The sequence below is a fragment of the Sinohyriopsis cumingii genome, chromosome 9, assembly GCF_028554795.1.
Source record: "Sinohyriopsis cumingii isolate HCF-2022 chromosome 9, ASM2855479v2, whole genome shotgun sequence".
Lineage (NCBI taxonomy): Eukaryota > Metazoa > Mollusca > Bivalvia > Unionida > Unionidae > Sinohyriopsis > Sinohyriopsis cumingii.
This window is the reverse complement of record NC_142969.1, coordinates 88,436,930-88,457,200: the sequence shown is the minus strand read 5'-3', so window position 1 is coordinate 88,457,200 and position 20,271 is coordinate 88,436,930. Positions and strand designations below refer to the sequence as shown.

Genomic DNA, 20,271 nt, shown 5'->3' with positions numbered 1-20,271 from the left:
AAAAAGGAATTTTGATCAAACTTTTAGTTTATAATTAGACCTAGTGTTTTCTAAAGGGTAGTGTCTGAAACATGGGTCTTATCCCCATTTTCAGATTTCGTATCCTTGATTTTTAGTGATATTTGCCAAGGATTTCCTATGTTCCGTGTATGCTATGTGTATCAATGATATGGTGTGTGTATGCTATATAGTCTGTGTGTAGGGACAGCAAAACTATATCAAATTTGTCCCTGTTGCCTTAATATATATTTTTCTATGGACTTTTCAAATTTATTTGTTTGTCCTGTTATAAATTTAGTTGCTTTTGAATTAATTTGCAATTTAGAATTCCGGCGAGATGAACGGTATACTACCAGTTGAAATTAAAATAAAACCTATTGTTTTTTGTGAGTGACAATGGTGTGGCGTTTCTCACATTAAAGTCTATTTTCAAAATGAGGCAGGCTGTATTCGAGTCAGGGTCCGCACTTTCTTTCTTTATTTATTTGTGTTTCTCCCGATTCGAGTTAGGCCTCCTCTCTAGTATTTAATTTATAATGTAAAAGAAATAAATATCCAACCAAAACCCCTTAGGAAGCTTTATACATTTACTGGTTTGGTTTTAGCATGAAAAACATAAGTAACATCTACAAAAATAATAAACTGGTAAAAAGACTTGAAAAACCAAGGACCTTTAGAAATATAAATTAACTTTTATGTAAATATAGGGAAAATGAGGAACATTGGGGAATTGAAACTAAGGAAACATATAATTGGATAAGGGAAAATTCAACCTCTAAAATTAAAAATAAAGTAGAGGAGGAAATATCTCGGTTAATTGGGACAGACCTTGGAGGTACTGGACCAAAATCGGCTCTCCAAAAATACAAAGCTTGATATTCAAATATCTACACGACATATGGCTGACTGGTAAAGTGGCACTCCGAAGGAGAATGATACGCATACATGTAAAATATCTCATGTGCAAATGTGCGAACTTCACAAAATATCATGCGATAGCACAGTGCGAGTTTAGGAAACAAGACAGGATACAATTAATTATGGAGATATCCAAGAAATAAAAATACAGAAGAAACCAAATTTTATATCAAGACGGCAACTTTAACAGACATTTAATAGGAAAAATAACAGATTACATAACTAAAACCATGATGGCGTGTGACCAAGTCATGAACATAAAAAAATGAATAGGCCAATTTTTTTGTAATCCTTTCAAATTAATTAGAAAAATAACTTCTAGGAAGATTTGTGAATGGGGGGGACGGGGCTGCAAAGGGTGAAAAGAAGGGAGGGAGATGGGGCAATGGATAGTCTCCCCTTAAAGGGGACCACCACAAAGTGAACCCTTGCCCCCATAGCCCCATCCCGGATTGGAATCTGCTGTAGCCGCCACCCTTTTAATTTCTTATTAATTTTCCTAAAAAGCTTCAGCTTCTTTTTATTATCCATTAAAATTAAAATTAAATAATTAAATAGACTTTAATTATATCACGCAAACTATCACAAATCTTAATTATCGGGACAGAGACACTGTATGGGAAAAGTACGAGATAATGACGTCTTGGGGCTATGAAAGAGTCGGGGAAAACACCCCATATAGGAAACTTTACATACAAACACGAAAACAAAGGATCTAATAAGTCTCTCTTCTAATTATATTCGCTCTAAATGTGCAGCTCTCGAACTGCACGGTAAATCCCCACTGTGTGTGTACGGGGGGCGGGGGGAAGGACAACTATTTTTAGAGATTTTGGCAGAAATCCAATAAATAATTTGAGACGGCCTAACTCTAGGTGGGAGAAATACAAGCAAATAAAAAATGTATGGACTCCAACTCGAGTACAGCGGATTTCAATTTACAAATCCAATATGTGAATGATGACACAATATATTTGCACACAGAACACATAAAGTTTTTTTTTTCTTAATTAAATTATAGTACACCGTTACTTCGCCAAAATTAAAAAATTTATTAAATAAATAAAAATAAACCTTTTTTTGATCCGATTATAAGGTCCTAAGATTACTGGGGAGATTTGGGAAAAAAATATAGGCTATCCCAACATGGAAGCAAAATATAGCATACACAATCTATAGCATATATACATATAGCACACACGGGATATAGGCGACCTCTAGCCAAGGTCAACCAAGAGTATAGGGAAGGGATTTCAAGTCAGGTGATGGAAAGATGGAAACCTACTCGGAAAAAAACCCTACAGATAAAACTAGGTTTAAAAAGAATACCCCGTTGAAAATTAGAATTAAATTTTTTTGACCTAAATTCTTTTGCATAATATAAAACATACAATACATGGGGGGGGCGGAATAAATACACATAAAACACTATAATTGTTTGGAAAAGTGGGGGGGGATCTGTCTGGTGCGCCCCCCCCCCCCCAGTACTTCGTCTTGTGGGGATAAATGTACGTCATTTCCTGCTGGCGTCCTCTACTGGTGGAAAATCGTAGCTAAGTAACAGTGATGTATACTTTTATTTCGAGAAATTAAATTATTTTTTCTGTACACTTGATACTTTATTTTGGTTCTTTTTGTTCAAGTATAACTACTTTTAATCATGTTATGCAAATCTGATGCAAAAAAAAATGTTGGTGCATGGTAACTTTTATACGTCATGGCAACGGAAATTAAATTCCAAGCATGCGCAATTTGTGTGGGAGGAAAAAAAAAACCCACACAAAAACAAGCAAGTGAATTCAAATATCTACTAAAACAAGCCATTACGTGAGGACTTGGCCTGAAAAGAGCAAATATAGGTACTATAAAATGTTGTCTAGTCTCGGATTTGACAATCCTTAGTTTTTTATGCTGATGAAACATTTTTCAGTAGAATTTTTTTTCCTACAGTTTAAATGCCTAATTTTACTGTTTATAATCATACCTGTTCAAATGTACTGGTCACATATAACAATATCGTCGAAATATTAACTAATATCATGCTGGATTTATATAGAATGTCTAAATAATCATAAAACTAAAGGTGTAATTGATTGTAACCAATATATGTTTTTGCAATAACAAGATAATGAGATCCGAACATTGACCAAACAGTACTTAGAGAAATTCAATATCGATTAGTTCATCCTCAACCTCCAACTGATATACTTTATTGCAAGGGGTAAATGGTACCGTATTGAAATGGAACCGTATTGAAAAACGTTTTAGGATAAAATATACCGTTGTTAAAGAATATCCTGACCGACTGAGATCTCAATATCGTACATCATAGCTGAAAACAGTGGAAGCCAGTATACATATTTGCATTATGCTCACGCAAGAAATATTGTATCAACCAAAGGGGTTTCTTGACCGAGCGATGTCAAGCCCTTGCGCGAATCCCGCTACGAGTCATAAGTTTCCCCTGATTCAAAGTAATTCTGTACAACTGCTTCTGCAAATTGGAAAGTCCAACGCGTCCATTCTATCAATAATGTTACTCTAATTAATACATGACCACAAATCCCAACTTCCCAATTGTATGTCAAGGTCACAACTGCAAAGCTTCTCTTCGTTAACTTTTCGTAACTTACCGCCAGTATTTCACGCCGTGAAACTATACAACTCAACAACCTAATACAGGGAACCGTTTTTACTACGCCACCTTAGGCCATTTAAATCATGATTTTTAGCTTCATTTCGCCTGTAACTTTGTAACATATTTACCACCAAAGCAACAATAAATGGCGCCTGCCGACGGCGGAACAGTCCTTTCCTATTGATTCCATTGTATAATTTACCAATCTCCAGTCATAAACACTGCACCTGGAGTCACACGATCAATTCACGCAATTAGATTTGAATAGGGACTACTGAGTGACAGGGACACTCATGCGGCTCTGACCTGAATTCACCAAAAGTAAACCATGTCATCTTGAAACTCACTTACACTTCACTCCGTAACGTTTGCCCCTAGTAATTGGCTAATTATTTCGGTCTAAAGACTATAATCCCAGAACTGACTTCCCATATTCAAGGAAGTATATAAGGAATCCTTAAAATGGAGAGGTGTAAACAAATGCGCATACTCCAAAATATATTACAATATTATACATACCTTGGAATTTTATTAACTATTTTTATTTACATATTTTCATTGTACTCGTGGATGGGTAATGTGATCTTGCGTTCTGCCTTGCTTATAAAATGTATTGTCTTTGGTCAACAAAAGTTGATTTAGAGAGGATAAGAAAAGAAGTTTTGTTAAACGATGATGGAATTAAATAAACACTGTTGACAATATTGTACGTTGCATCAAAACGATAACACATAAATCGCAGAGATTAATTGAGATTTTGCTTAACGGTCAATCAGTCCGCACTCCAATTAGGGAAATAAGTGAATAATGCAAAAGCCGACCATTGTCTGATAATCGACGCACATCTGCCACTGCCATATATTGTAAAAATCCCATTACTAGAGGTAAAAAAGAATTAACTAGAACTGCTTCTTTGGGGCGTCATGTGTGACCAGTGTCTGTTAGTATTGTGTTAGAAAAATATTGCGACAAACCAAAGTAAAGAAAACAGTCACTTTTATCAATGAGTCCATATCGTTTTACAAATTATACTGAATAATTGACTTCAGTAGAACTCAGAAGAATGTATTCCTGTAAGCACATCACGATTGCGGTGATTGCACATTTATATAAAGTGGGATCATTTTACAAGCAAAGTATACATTTAAAAATTAATGCTACAAATGAGACAACACATGAGTACATACGGATTATAATCATACGGATTATAATCGTGAGATGGCAAAGAATGGTTCATATGTTGAGAGGTAACCAATATAACAACAAAATAAGAGTTTGTAAGAACATCTTATTTCCTTCTTAGATATACTTAGCCATAATGCGAATTGTTTCCTAATATGAAACATTTAAACATATTCCGACCATGCTGGAAACAAAAATAGTAAATTTAATTTAGTTTAGCGTAAACTGTAAGTTAGTTCTTTCCTTTTGGCATGGTGTCTGATTAAAAAAGTATGTTTCTTAAATTTGCCAACCACTACACTGTCATTATGTAATTAGATACCTAATTGCTGTACCATGGTTGTATACATGTATCTATAAATATATATAGTTTTGTGGACATATACGGTTGAATAATACCATCCCGTGTTTGTGTAGGGCAATGCGTACATCACAATCGCACTCGTAAATTTGAATCAATACCATCTCATGAATGGTTAGGGGCCGTCCATTTAGTATGTACTCATAGATGGGGTAGGGGGGTAACCCAGATGCATAGGCTTGCGTATGGAGGTATACTGATAATATATGTACGCATTTAAGGGGGGGGGGCGCTAAAACCTCGAAAATAAGTTCTATAATAAGTAACCTGTTCGACTTGGTTCAGTAGGCTTTTGCATTTTAGCGGACACAAGACAAACTTGTCCCACCCAGTAACACTATCCTGACACCAGGCCGACTAATCCGAACACTAACCTCTTTATGATCGGTACCAAAAGAGGCAGCTGATAGTATCATTTTTATGTCTTTAGTATGATTCGGCCGGGGTTTGAATACGCGACCACTCTCATCCGAAGCTGACGCTTTATAGACACATTGCTCCATCGGAGAAGTCGCTTAGAAAAGAATGTACGATACTGGTCCCTGTTTTTCAAGACAACTCGACCTGGAGACCTACCTGATGGAAAATGAAGGCGCATTATAAGGTTATAATATACGAGTCCATAAATATTTTTAAAATTATAATTTTCGAGCAAGTTAGTGTCTCTTAGCATTTGACAAAGTCTGCTTGCAGTAGCGTACTAAGGGGAGGGGGGTTACAACATACTTCGATGCTAATTTTACTGATTTCAAGCATAAAATTAAAGCTAAACAACAGCATATAACATGTTTACATATATTATTAAGATCGTCTTCATTTGTCTTTCCGTGCGCCAAATGCCTTCCAACACAAACATTTTCCATATAGGTAAATTAATTGTACCAATCTTAAACAACCATATATTTCGACATATATAATATCAATGTATAGGTTTCTCATCAGTTTAAATCGATCTGTGCCAAAACAAAGTCGAGAAAATTAATAATAAAACAGTTGGTATTTATGACTTATTACTGCTTGCGACTTTACCGATCTTCATATCCTTGATATGTGCATCTACCCTTCCCGTTTTCCGATAGTAACACATACTTGGATGCTGATACTATAGATTTGAAGGATATAATTAAAGATGTACAACATTAAATAATATGTGTATGTATCTTATTAAGTACGGTTTCATATGTCTGTTTGTGCACCCGATGCCTTCCTATCCGAATGGTTTCCATATAGGTGAATAATTTATACCAATAGTAAACAAACACAGCTTTTGACAAATTTCATATTAATATATAGGTTCTCATCTGCCTAAATCGATTTGTGCCAATAGACGTGAGTGAAAATACAAAATAAAAAAGTTCCACTTTTACGGAATATAGGGTGCGACTTTACCGATCTTCATATCCTTGCTACTTTAATACACCCTTCCCGTTTTGTGATTGTAGCACATACTTCGATGCTAATATTAGAGATCTGAAGTATAGAATTAAAACTATAAAAATATTATAAAATGTGTGTATATATCTTAATAAGCACGTCTTTATTTGTCTGTTCGTGCGCCTAGAACCGATCTATACGAAACTTTTTCATATGGGCGAATAAGTCATAACAATCGCAAAAACAACGGTTTTGACACATTTGATATCAGATGAAAATTTGATTTTAATTGATATGTTTCTAATCATACTAAATCGATCTGTGCAAATAGACATGTGTGAAAATGCAAAATAGAAGGTTTTGTTCTTTTTACTGAATATCGGGTGCGACTTTACCGATCTTCATATCCTTGCTACGTGAATCTACCATTGCCGTTTTGCGATCGTACTACATATTTCGATGCTATTGCTATATATCTAAAGCATATAATTAAAGCCGTACAACTGTAAATAGTATGTGTATGTATCTTATTAAGTATGTCTTCCTTTGTCTGTCATTTCGCCTAATGTCTTCCTATACGATCGTTTTCCATACAGGTGAATAACTCACAGCAATAGTAAAGAAACCCCGATTTTGACAAATTTGATATAAATTGATAGGTTTCCCATCAATCTAAATCGATCTGTGATAGTAGAAATGTAAGAAAATGCAATATGACATTTTTGGTATGTTTGACTCTGTATCGGTTGTGAATTTAACGATCTTCATATCCTTGATACGTGCATCAACCATTGCCGTTTGCCTCGGTACCACAAACTTCAATGTTAATAGTATAAATCTGAAGCATACAAGGAGAGCTATGCAACAGTATATAATATGTGTATGAATTTTATTAAATACATCTTGATGTGTCTGTATGTCCGAGCAATGTCTTCCACAGCGAGCGTTTTCCATATTGTGTATTGTTCCACTTCCTATTTTTACACTACCTAATTTTGACCTAGTTTAATAAACACCCATTTCTACAGAGGACACATCTGTTGCAGCCTCAACATTTTTTACACTTATCAGCATTGAGTCACTCAGACAAAAAGATTTGTCAAAAGTCATATCATTATTATTAATGAAGTGAAACAAGGACACATACGATGAAAAAAATAATACATTTCTCCAATTCACTTTTCTCCAACCAAGAAGTCCTCTTAAAATCTTTACCAACTATTCTGACAAGGCAAATACAATTCCTACCATACCAAGCATCCAGTCCGCTACTCAGCATGTGTTAGCTATGTGACTCACAGCTGATAACTGCATCTCCAACACTTTTTTAGAATTGTGTTTTGTGTTTTACATGGATATGTCATTACTGATTTTCTGAGGTGGTTCTTGGGTATTTTACTTTGGAGTAATGAACATGAAACACACGTTTATGGTATATTTCATAAATAAATCAGCATCCTCTACATTACTGCTAATTTAAATAAAAGTACATGTATTACTATTAGGATTTTTCTCTCAAAAATAGGCAATTTTACTTTAATAGTAAATTTTCAAACGTCCATTAAACTAATCTTGATATTTAACTTATTTTGACAAATTAATTCTTTCTAAATGTCTTCTGACTCCTATTATTTGCATTATTAGAGAAATAAGTTATGAAGTATGCAAACAGTTTTGCACCTTAAACAGTACATGTACATTAAAGAATTGGGGTTCTGCATATTCACAATGCCAATTAATTATTGCAAGGATGTTGTACACTAAATCTAGTATTCTTTTATTATAAGTAAACAATTGTATTATTATACCATCATGATTTTCCCCCATTTTATTCTTTCAGCTTTTCCAACAAAATCTGTTCCAAAACAAACGTTTTGATAAATGTAGGAACAAATTCTGAGTAAACACCATTTTTCTTTTGTTGTTGTTGTTAATGATAGACTGAGAGAAGAAAATGCAGCAGCATATAATATGAGCTTAAGTGAAGTTGTGAACTTACTAAGCCTGGATTTAAATAAATGGTATCACTTGTATTTCTAATGACAGCCACAATCTTCTTAGTTTGGGCTCAAGACTAGCAATAGAGAATAGAGGTATTTCAAAAGACATACAACAGCTCACTCATTATAATGTTACTAATTAGCATTATTGAAAACTTCTTAGATATCATAATAAATAGTATATATGTATGGTGCTTGTTGGCCACATTGGCAGATTATTCACTCCTGGTTCCCGGTCAATTGTGATCTCTCACAATAATAATCACGGGCACAGTGGCTCGTTACAAAGAAAATCAACAGATGTGGGTTCTAAACTGTAACAATGTTAACATATTATATTGTTACAGGTTAGAACCCCATCCCTTGATTTTCTTTGTAACGACCCCCTGTCATCATGGGCAGTAAATTTGAAACATACTACTTCCGGGTCAATCTATTTTTACGCTGCAAGAAATGCTAGTACATAATGGGAGGTAACTCAAGTTGTGATATTCAATTCAATTCATTAACGAAAAAATGGAAATAAATAGGTAAAAAGGCATTTATTTATTTTGCAGATGAATATTTATCGAATATTTAACATTCAGCAGCGTAAATATGTATTTATTTTATTGATATTTGTGGCGAGAGTGCAGAAAAGGACGACGTGCTTCGGGCAGATTTCCATCTGCCCACGACGCTTTCATCTGCCCACGAAACCGGTCCGAGGACGACAAAACTGCCCACGACCCACCTTAAATAATAGTGTATGTATATATATATATATATATATGCTCTTGTGCTTCAGTTTAGTTCTGAAGTTCTGAAATGCAAAGATATTGTTGAAATTGAATAAAAAATCTGCTTAATCTAACATTAAATCGAAGGTGTGGGAATGCATGGGTAGTCTAATAGCTGATGTTTAGTTTGGCAAAAAAGTGCTACTTCAGTGATTGGTTCTTAGACAAAATGATTGTAAAATAAGTGACGAAGTCCATCATTGAACAGGCTTGATACTTTAGAGGGACAGTAGGAGGTAGATTAACCATCATCATGGTTATTGTTATAATTATATTCTGCTTTTTCTTTTGCCTTGAACTTTTCATACAATTACTTTCTCGTTCGTAAATCTCTAGAACCCGAATCAACCCGAAGATATACCCAGAGATTACCTCCACATATAATTGCATTTATACCAGGTATGTTGATATGATTAATTTTATAATAGATTTTAATTTAATGTTGCTTAACTTAATATGTAATCATTGAAAAGATAAGTAGTATTTTGTTTATAAATAAATAAATGTATAAATGACCCTTGACATTCATCGGAATGAGCAGCATTTACATGACTGTGAGTCATGTCCTCTGTCTTATGGTTTTCATCATTGCCAGTTTTATCAAACCAGTAAATACGACTGCATTCTATGTATACACACCGTATGACCTATGTCTCATAATTTGCGTCACTCAACAGTATATCACGTTACCCAAAATCAGCACTACTTCCCCTGTAATAACACTTTGTTGAGAGCACAAGGGTTACATAAGAGGGACACGTAATCATGGAGTATGCACTCTGTACCGTATACTTTGAACAACTAATACTTGTTGACTTGATATCATAATTCAGGTAGCTTATATTGTACTTGTCAAAATCAAGTATTTGTCATTCTCAGATTTCTTAGTTTTAAACTTCACTTTATTATTGAATACCAAGGTTGCTAATATGTATACATGGAATAGTGATATATGGTGTATCTACTAACTTATTACTTTTTAAACGGTATCACAGAAGAATTAAGTTTTGACAAAGCCTGAGATTCAGAGTAAAGGACGAACTCCAATTTTGCCTTTGGGCACTTGAGAATATTTATTCCATGTTGTAACAAATGACTTTTATTCATCTGAATGGGAATCTGTTTTGATATTTTGATATACCCTTGGCCTTTACAAGGATGTTTTGTCTTAATTATGATAAATGTGACAGTCGAAAATGATCATCAAATGCTTCTGCACTTGTGTGCTATCAATATAATACATTCTGAAGTGTTATAAACGTTGATTTGCGAATGTTGCAAAATGGACTTAAATATACAAAACGGGAGTATTTAATGAGAAGATGTGTCTAATAAATTTATTTGAATTGCCAGTACATTTTCTGTATTTTCATCTGTTTTATCATCACTTATTCTCACCCCTGATATATTTGCCCAACTTTTCATTATTCTTAAAACCTAAATTCCATACATACTGTATCATGTCTGCCACATGAAATAAAAACAAGGAAGATAACAGGAGTAAACTGGGTAGAACATGCTTTTTTGTCGAGAAACTCGTCATTCCACAGGGACTAAGGAGTTTTTTCAATATATATATATATATATATATATATATATATATATATATATATATATATATATATATATATATATATATATATATATGAATAAGCAGCACATTCATTTTGTATTTCACATTTGAATTGATTGTATATTTCGATCCATTATATTTATAATATATTTCAATTTTAAAAACTCCAACAATCAATTAAGTCAGGAATTTCGGAAACGAGGTTGTATTTGTAGTCATTCCCCATCTCGCCGATCTCTGTAAACCACTGTCAGCATGATGCTTAAGTTCGGTAGCTAACTAACACTTCCTTGTTTTGTCATTTAATATTTAAACATAATACTTGGAAAATTTATGAGAGGCTGCAAATAGGGTCAATCATCATGGTGCACAATGGTGGATAATAGCAAGATTAGGAAAGACAGAAATAATTAAATTATATAATCATCATCTTCAGTCACTTGTATTTCTGCATTTTACAAGTGTTATGATTTGATGCAGATGAAGAAATGCTGGATATGTATTGCTGGTTTAGACCAGATAGTGCAAACTTAGAAAATCTGGGAATTCTTGGCTGTATAATGCGAGTTAGGCTGATTTAAGTGTCGTTGTCAAAATCAAGAATTTGGCATTCGCAGGTGTCTTACATTAGTCTATATGCAAACTTTATCACTTTAAAATGATACCACTGAAAAATTATTTATTTCAAAGCTCAATTCAGTATACATTTTAAATTAACCATCTTGAGTTCAGCGTTTGGTCACGTAACTACCCATATATTATTTATTCCTTGTCGTAACAATTGACATGTTCAGCTACATAAAATAATATTGGATTTTACCTCTTTTCTTTACAAGGAAATTTTGACCCAAATATTAAATATGTGTCAGGGCACGATTAGGACCAGTTTAATCTATGAAGAAATTTGAAAACACCAAATCAGTTATTTACAATGTTTATCTTACTCTAATTTCTGTCATATTGCAATTTCAAACCTAGCATGAAATACTACAAGTTTGAAACGAATTACAAGTATGCTCTAACACGGGGTCTGCTTAGATAGATATAATAATATATTTATTGGTGTAGCACATGTCTGAATTAACATTTATATCTCATTCCCACATATCAAGACTGCAACGTATAGCACAATAGGCCTGTAAAGGAAATGTTAAATTAGTGCTAACAAACTAAACATCTTTAACTAAGTTCAAGTAGTTTCTAATTGTATTTATCTGAAAAATGCATAGGGAAATACATTTTTCTTCACTCATGTGTGATTCAATGGAATAGAGCGTCATATATCTCTCCTTGTAGAAATATGTCCATCTTATATCGCAATCTGACATCATCATCTAACTTACATTATAGCCTACAAGGAAAGGAAAATTATTACTGAACAAACTAAACATATTTCAACTAAATACAGATCCTTTCTGTTTTTAACAAAAGTCATATATGTAAATGGCATTCAAATATGTCTCACATTTAAGTTGCCTTGACTTTACTCTAAATATAAAGGGTCACAAGAATTAGGAAGATACCTGCTGTGAATTATGTTCACCATACAACATCATGTAACTTGTCATTCACCAGGGATTAAGGGGTGTTGTCAAAATCAATATAGCCTACACATTGATAAATAACACTTTATTTATGTATTTCAGATTTTAGTGCATTGTATATTTCAATCGAGACAATTTTGTAGTATATGTAGCTTTCAAAATTCAAAATTAATGACAATCTGTAATTTTGGGAATGAATTTTCATAGCTAGTCAACCCCCATCTCACCGATCTCTGTAGACCACTTCCAGTATGACACTTAATTTCGGTTGGTAACTAAAACTTCCTAGTTGAATCACTTAATATATAAATAGAACATTCTTATAAAATGTATGTGAGGCTCAAAATAGGATAGGACATAATTGCACGCCATTGCACAAGACTGCATCATAAGTTAAAAACAGTAGGAAAGAGACGTAAAGGAAGATAATATATATATATATATATATATATATATATATATATATATATATATATATATATATATATATATATATATATATATATATATATATATACAGTCACATGTATTTCTACATTTTACAAATGTTATAAGCTGATACACATGAATAAAGGATGTTTAAAATATCCTCTGTATTCATCCTGTGTTTATAATGAAATAATATGATTGAATCACTTTTCCTCCTTGTGCTAATGCTTTGTTGACAGCACTAAAGTTAGATAAGAGGGTTTAGTTCATTCTTAGAATGCCTGAGTTTTGTGTGAAGCAATACAGTTAATCCTGTATTGAACCTCTTGGCACATAGCCAGCCATGTATTTGTTCTTCCTTGACATACTGAATTTTACCACTGCCCTTTACAATGAAGATTAGACTAGAATATCAAAAACATGTCAGCCCAAAATCAGGAACAGATTGATTAACGATGAAATTGTAAACACAAATCACTTATTTAAAACATATTACTTACTTTAAAGTTTACCTTATTGCAATTTTTGTCTAACCTAAAACACGTAAAATGCTACAAGAAGTTAGAGGTATGTTATGAGGTTAGAGTTAAGGCTAGGATTACAGAGATAGGTTTGTTAATCATATATGTGGCCTTATATATGTTTTTCTATCACACACACACTCGCACACACACACACACACAGACACACACACATATATACTTTACTTTAATGAAACAGGCAATTAATACTCGACTAAATTTTTTAAACAACTTCAATTGAATTTTATACTTAAATATATAAGAATAAATAAATACATGAAGATAAGCAGGTCAAAATAATACATGAAAATGCAGTTAATTTCCTTCATTTGTTTATACTGTTGTTTATCTTCCATTTCCTACATCACTGGTTGTTTCCATTTTTCAGATGTATTTCTTATTCTTTAGAATTTAAGTTACAGGCATATTTTATCATGTCTGACACATTTAAAGGTGTCCTCATCTAACTCTCAGTAGAATGAGGCTTCAAAATGAGGAAATCTGCAGCAAGCTAGGAAGATCAAGCATGGTCTTGTAACTGAATGTGTAGACAATGTTCAACATGCATAGTCATGTAGCATATTGGGTAAACTAGGCACAGCTTGCATAGTCATGTATCATACTGAGTAGAGAAGGTATATCATGCATAGTCATGTAACGTAATGGGTAAACTTGGTATATCATGAATAGTCGTTTTACTTGTGTAAACTTGATACAGCATGCATATTCATGTAACTTGATGGGTAAACTTAGTACAGTATCATAGTCATGCTTCTTGATGCTAAACTAGGTACATCATGCATATAGCTTAATGATCCAAGGCACATAATGTTGTCAGTATTAATCTGTCCTAAATGTTAGAAAGTGTCTTATTAATTCTGCATTTCACAGTTTACTTTGTCAAATCGGTTTATTTAAACTGTTTGTAATAATATTTTGTTTCAAATTCATAGTTCTATGATCTCCGTCCAAGACTGCAAATGTAATATATTCACGGGGTTTTGCTGAACGACTTCTTAATATATGCTGATCTGATATCCAGCATGCAGCTACAACGGCCATCTTTAAAATACTGTTATCACTACACCTTTTGGAGAGAAGCCATATTTATTTGTTTTTTGCATGCAGGAGACTTATGTTTCTCCGAAATAAAATTATAATGTTCGTATATCAACTGGCACATTTAGTTATCGTTATCTTTCATGATAGCATTCTCATATTAACTATGTATGTTCACTAATAGACTTGCTATAATGTCTAGTTGGTCCTGAATGAAAATGGTGCAATCTGGACATTCATTATGGCCATCACTGTGGCCAGTTTTAAACATCGTATTACTAATTTTAATTTCCTGGTTGAATAATCGTGTCAGCATGGTGTTTTTAGTGTGCGATCTTATCACTACCTCTCTTTTACTGGATAACTTCTTATACAATTTAATTGGTCCTTTATTCAAAAATGGCGTCGATCTGACAGCTAATATGGCCAACTCGAAAATCTTGTTGTTTCCACTATTAAAGGGAAAGTCATTTTACATGAGATTTTCATCAGGAGAGTTCTTATAGTGTATAGCTGGTCTTAAATGACTATGATACAAATTGGCCTTCACTATGACAGCAGTGATGGTTATCTTGCAAATGTTGTTATGTCTAATATTGTGAAATGGATGGCTATATCAACATGGGACATTATATAGTCCAGAATACAAAATAAAATTGCTTGCTTATCCTTGTTAAGGGAACTTTACTACAAAGAATAATACATGGTTAATTACAACCCATGTAGTAACATCATACAATCTCCCGGCACATATTTTTGATGTAGTAACAATATTACAACTCATGTAGTAACAATACTACATAGAACTCCTGATATCCCCCAAACCCATGTAGTAACATTATCCAAGTTCAAGAAACTGATTTGTGACCTTCAAAACCTGGTGTAGTAATAATACTACAGAGCATTCCACAAACCCATGTAGCAAGATTAACCTATTTTCAAGCACTGAATTGGTGATCTCCAAAACCTGATACAATAACAATGCTACATAGCTATCCTCCAAACCCACATAGGAACATTACTCTATTTCCAGGCACTGATATTGTGAGTTCCAAAACATGATGTAATAAGAATACTACATAGCTCATCCCCCAGACACATGTAGTAACGTTACCCTATTTCCAAGCATTCATTTTTTGGTCTCCCTAACCTGATGCAGTAATAATACTGAATTGTTTATCATAAAACCCATAAAATAACATTACCCTATTTCCACATGACATTGTAATGCTGATTTTTTGTATGTGTGAAACCGGATGTAGTAATTATACTACAGTGTTAATCCCAAAACATGCGTAGTAACATTACTATATTTCCATTGTAACAGTCTAATATTCATTTTGTCATTTAAAAATATGATATAGTAAGATTATTACAGCTATTCGTCATACTACCTCCAGAATATAAAATAAAATTTAGTGTTGTCTTTATTATAGGACTTTAAATTTGCATTTAAATTAAATATCATTACAAATGTTTTCTTCATGGTTATATTATGTTTTGGGTTGCCTAAGTGGTTAGAGCAGGAGGTCACAGGTTCGAACCCTGACCTGGTCATACCAGATATTTATAAAACTCCGAGGCGGACGCCCTAACCACTAGGCCACCGGTGCGGTCTAGGGAGTATGCATGTACCATCTATGTTTGCACGTACGTGTATTTAAATTTGTATAAAAACAGCCACCAGAGAGAAATATAATAGAACTGAAAGGTTAGTTACCCAGAATATCCAGTGCATAATCCAGTTGAGTTAATCTAAAGCAAATGTATTATATCATAATAGACGCAATCAATCAGGATCAAAATTACTGATTTGCTAGATTATGAAGGTTCTGCTTTAATGTTAACCTTTGTCGAAAATACCGTAAATTTGGTTTAGTTTTATGTTTCATATCTAAGTATGTTTAATCATGTAACACTGTTTAACACATGCAAAGTGTATACTTGACACACATGAATGCAGCTGTATTCAGGCTGATTGATTTTAACCAAAAGCACTATGTTGAAAAAGGGTCATTTTCTGCCCAATCAGAATGTCCTTATATTATGTATACTGTACCCATGGGGTGATTAACATTTATTTCTGACATCAGTGTTATGTTCATGTGTCCGTTGCCATGGTTACAAGGTGTCAAAGTACTATCTTCGCCTAATACATGGGTTTGTTGCTTTCACTGGAAATGACAAATGTTCTTTATGTATTTATGTATTTTTCTCCTTATAGTATCATGCCTATATAATACACACACTACTGTGTTTCGATGTTTAGAAGTAAAAATAAATAAATTGTCTTTCACACCCCTAGAGGTAGCCAATATTCAAAATATAATCTATGTATAAACCATATATTCATCCGCAAAGATATAATATGGACATTAATAAGAAAGAAAAAACTATTTTATCAGCACTTTTTATGAACTTGTAAGAAATGTGAAACATGTTTTAGAAGTAATGGCAGTGGAGAATACAGGGAAGAAACAGACTATAGGTGTTGTACTCTCTATATCTTTTGCGTCTATTTGTTTGTGTTGCATTACACCGACTGCACACAGTTGTCTGTGAAATGAGATGATGTACAAGTTTATAAAGAATATATACCTATAATGAACAAATGGAAACACATTCATTGTATTATTGATTTTGCAAATGCTATTTACTAGCATTTAGAGTCTGCGATGATGGTGATTTACATCGTTCAAGATTCGGGATTTTTATCTTGATTGCAACTTTCAAGAAATTTTTGGGAGCAAGTTTGCACATAAAATAGGGACCGCTCCGGTGGCCTAGTGATTAGAGCGTCCGCCTCGGATGCGGGAGGTCGTGGGTTCGATCCCCGGCCGAGTCATACCAGAGACTTAAAAAATGGTACTAACAGCTGCCTCTCTTGGCGTTCAGCATTAAGAGGTTAGTGTTAGGACTGGTCGGCCTGGTGTCAGGATAATGTGACTGGGTGGGACATCATGCTACATGTCTGCGGCATGATGCCCCAGTGCTAGACATCACTATAAACTGCCACATTGCAGACATCGTAGCGATATGACTGAAAAATTGTTAAAGCTACGTTAAAAATCAAAATCACATCACATCACATAAACTAGGATGAACTAGTCAAAGTAAGGAATTTTCAACTTTTTCATTGTTTAAATTATCAATATATAACTATAACCTCTCTCTGTCCTCCAATGCACATGTAGGCATTCATTCAATTCTTTGTGTTGGCTCAATCTGGGGCCTGGGGGCAATGAAAATTCAAATATATATATAAATGTTTTAACGACTAAAATTACCTTATATGAATATGTTTTCATACATACCATTAAAGCAAAGCTAGTCACATTATTATATTGACTATTTTAATTAGACGGAGGATTGGAAGGCAAATTTTGTGCATAAGTATTTTATGTACCTTTTACTATATATGTTGGCCGACATGCTTGTCCGTATTTCTACGCAAAAATCATGCGAATATCAAGCCATAAGGCTTTCTAAATAACTTTAGGTTCAGAGAAGTGTTAAGATGAAAATATATGCAAGCCAGAGAAGACGAAGCATCTGATAAAAGAAGTGCACTCACTAAACACATATTACCTAACGGTAGCAGTTAACCAACATTAATAGCAAATCCTTATGATTGCAACGTCCCCGCTCATTCACCCACACTATGACCATGGGGTGATACACTCCTGCCGTTTGTACAATTGCAATGAGCAGCTGTTACTGTAATTGCCATGTTTTTTGTGTATTTAACCTTGGACTCCTCTTTGCTTCACTGGGATGTGCCATACATAATTTGCAATGACCGCACAGTCATCAGAGAGAATACAAAGCATTACCAATAAACTATTCAGGCCAACATGGACATAAAAAGTCAAATTATGAATGAATATGTCTTATAAACATGCCTTCTGTCCTCATTTGAATGTGTTATGTACATTGCCAGATTACCCATTAAACACGTGCTTAGGACACCAGCCCAACATTTGCACCAGAAAAAAAAAATGTTTGCTGATGAAAATATTGAATGAATTATATATGAACATTCGATCTGCATGTACGAGTATTGTAATTTGGAATGGGGGCAGTACTGATATTTTCCAGCCTTTTATAGCTTCAGATATTTGTTTTTTATTTTACTTCACATTTAGTAGTGGGGGTCGGGTACCATAATAATTTCAGCGATGATGGCCCAGCAAGGTATTCATCTGTCAATTGTTATGTATTATCATTATTTCTTCCTCAGTATCACAAAAATAAGATGCCATAACAATGGAATAATCATAATATGGATGACAATTCAAATTATGCAAAATTATCTTTTGTCATACAATCATAAAAGGAGCCAGACGAATGCTAATGAAAGTAGTGGTCATATTGGAGAAAAGCAACTCCTCATTTGGTTCTCCAGTGTCATATTCACATTATGGAATAGATGATGCATCGTGAAAATGACTAGTTAGTGATGTTTTCTTTGTCAACTCATCATTTATTCATATTTTCAGCCAAGAAAGCATAGCAAACTGAATACATGGGCACAACACCCAACAAACCGAGCACCAACCTGGAATGTCCAATACCATCCTTTGATGGAGTCCATGGAATATTTCACCTTGTATTGGATTTACAGCCAATGGATTTTATTTTTGGAGTAGCGAGAATGAATGTTTACATGAACAGACCAGGAAAATCAATGCATGACATAATCACATTGTTCCCCTTCTCTGTGAGATGCTCATTTCATATTTTGGAGCATATTTGACTTGAGAGATGCCTATAGTGATGTCACGCAGGTAATCAGCTGATATCCTGGGGGGATTCATTCAATTTCCAAGTGGATGCATCCATCGTGAAGTACAATATGTGCTTATTCAGCAAGTTATTATCTTGAACAAGGATATAAACCTTATTTGGTTACAGGAGTTGATTCATTTTCAAACCAAAAAATGTGGAAGTAGTCGACATCGGATAAGGAAAAAGGAACATTATTGTTTAGATATGACTTTGTTTTAATTACCTTGTAAATGTAATTTAATATCTGTTATTGAAAAGTTTTCAAACTTTTAGTGCTGCAGTGATAGATCACAGGGATTCATTAGCGTAGTAGGAGATTTCCAAATGGAAAGGCTGGATTATGGCACAAATTGGGACATTAACAAGATGATTTTGATGCCCATATGATCTTTTCATACAACACAATGTATGTGAGATCTTGATGTTGGTGGGATTTGAAGTTGAATTGATTGTGGACCTTTTATGGCAGCATGTGATGTGTTTTAGACCATTCACCAATTTGCCATATCTCACATAAACTCTCATAAAGTATTATTTGTTTTCGTACTTTTCATATATTTGCAAGCATTACCTTTGACATTTATTTTTAGTATATAATCATACAAAGAACCTGCTAATTCCATATAATCAGTTCTTGTAGGGATGGATCCTGAAGCTGATTCTATGAACAGGATCTAAAATGAAAAGACTCGGGTTATTATGCATTAATTATAATTCTTGTTTTATATCCGAAATAATTACGTCATCCATTATGCCATGTTACGTCCGAAAAATTTTAATTTCAGAATTGTTTTTGGTCAGAATATAGTGTATGCTTGATATGTTTTATGGTTAGTGCCAACTCCCCCCATATTTGTTTTTTCTATAAAAATAGGTTGATTAACATTTTCTTCCTATTAGTATTAATGATGTCATTATTATTATTATTATTATTATTATTATTATTAGTAGTAGTAGTAGTAGTAGTAGTAGTAGTAGTAGTAGTAGTATTTTTAATAGCAATAGTAGTTATATTAGTGGAACTTATATTCAATCATGATGTCCTTTGAATAAAAGATTTTCGTCTGTAAATGATATTATATTTATGGTTTTATGTTGTTATTAT

At 33.6% G+C, this 20,271-nt stretch overlaps 2 long non-coding RNA genes across 2 annotated transcripts in view; one reads left to right on the top strand and one right to left on the bottom strand.

The window, feature by feature from the left end:
* The window catches only part of LOC149792190 (uncharacterized), a 109,250-nt gene that overhangs the window by 33,240 nt on the left and 55,739 nt on the right, over positions 1-20,271 (bottom strand). The window lies entirely within an intron of this gene.
* Positions 9,561-20,240, top strand: LOC149792192 (uncharacterized). Its single transcript, XR_016423519.1, has 2 exons — positions 9,561-9,651; positions 18,878-20,240. It is a non-coding gene; the product is annotated as an uncharacterized LOC149792192 (long non-coding RNA).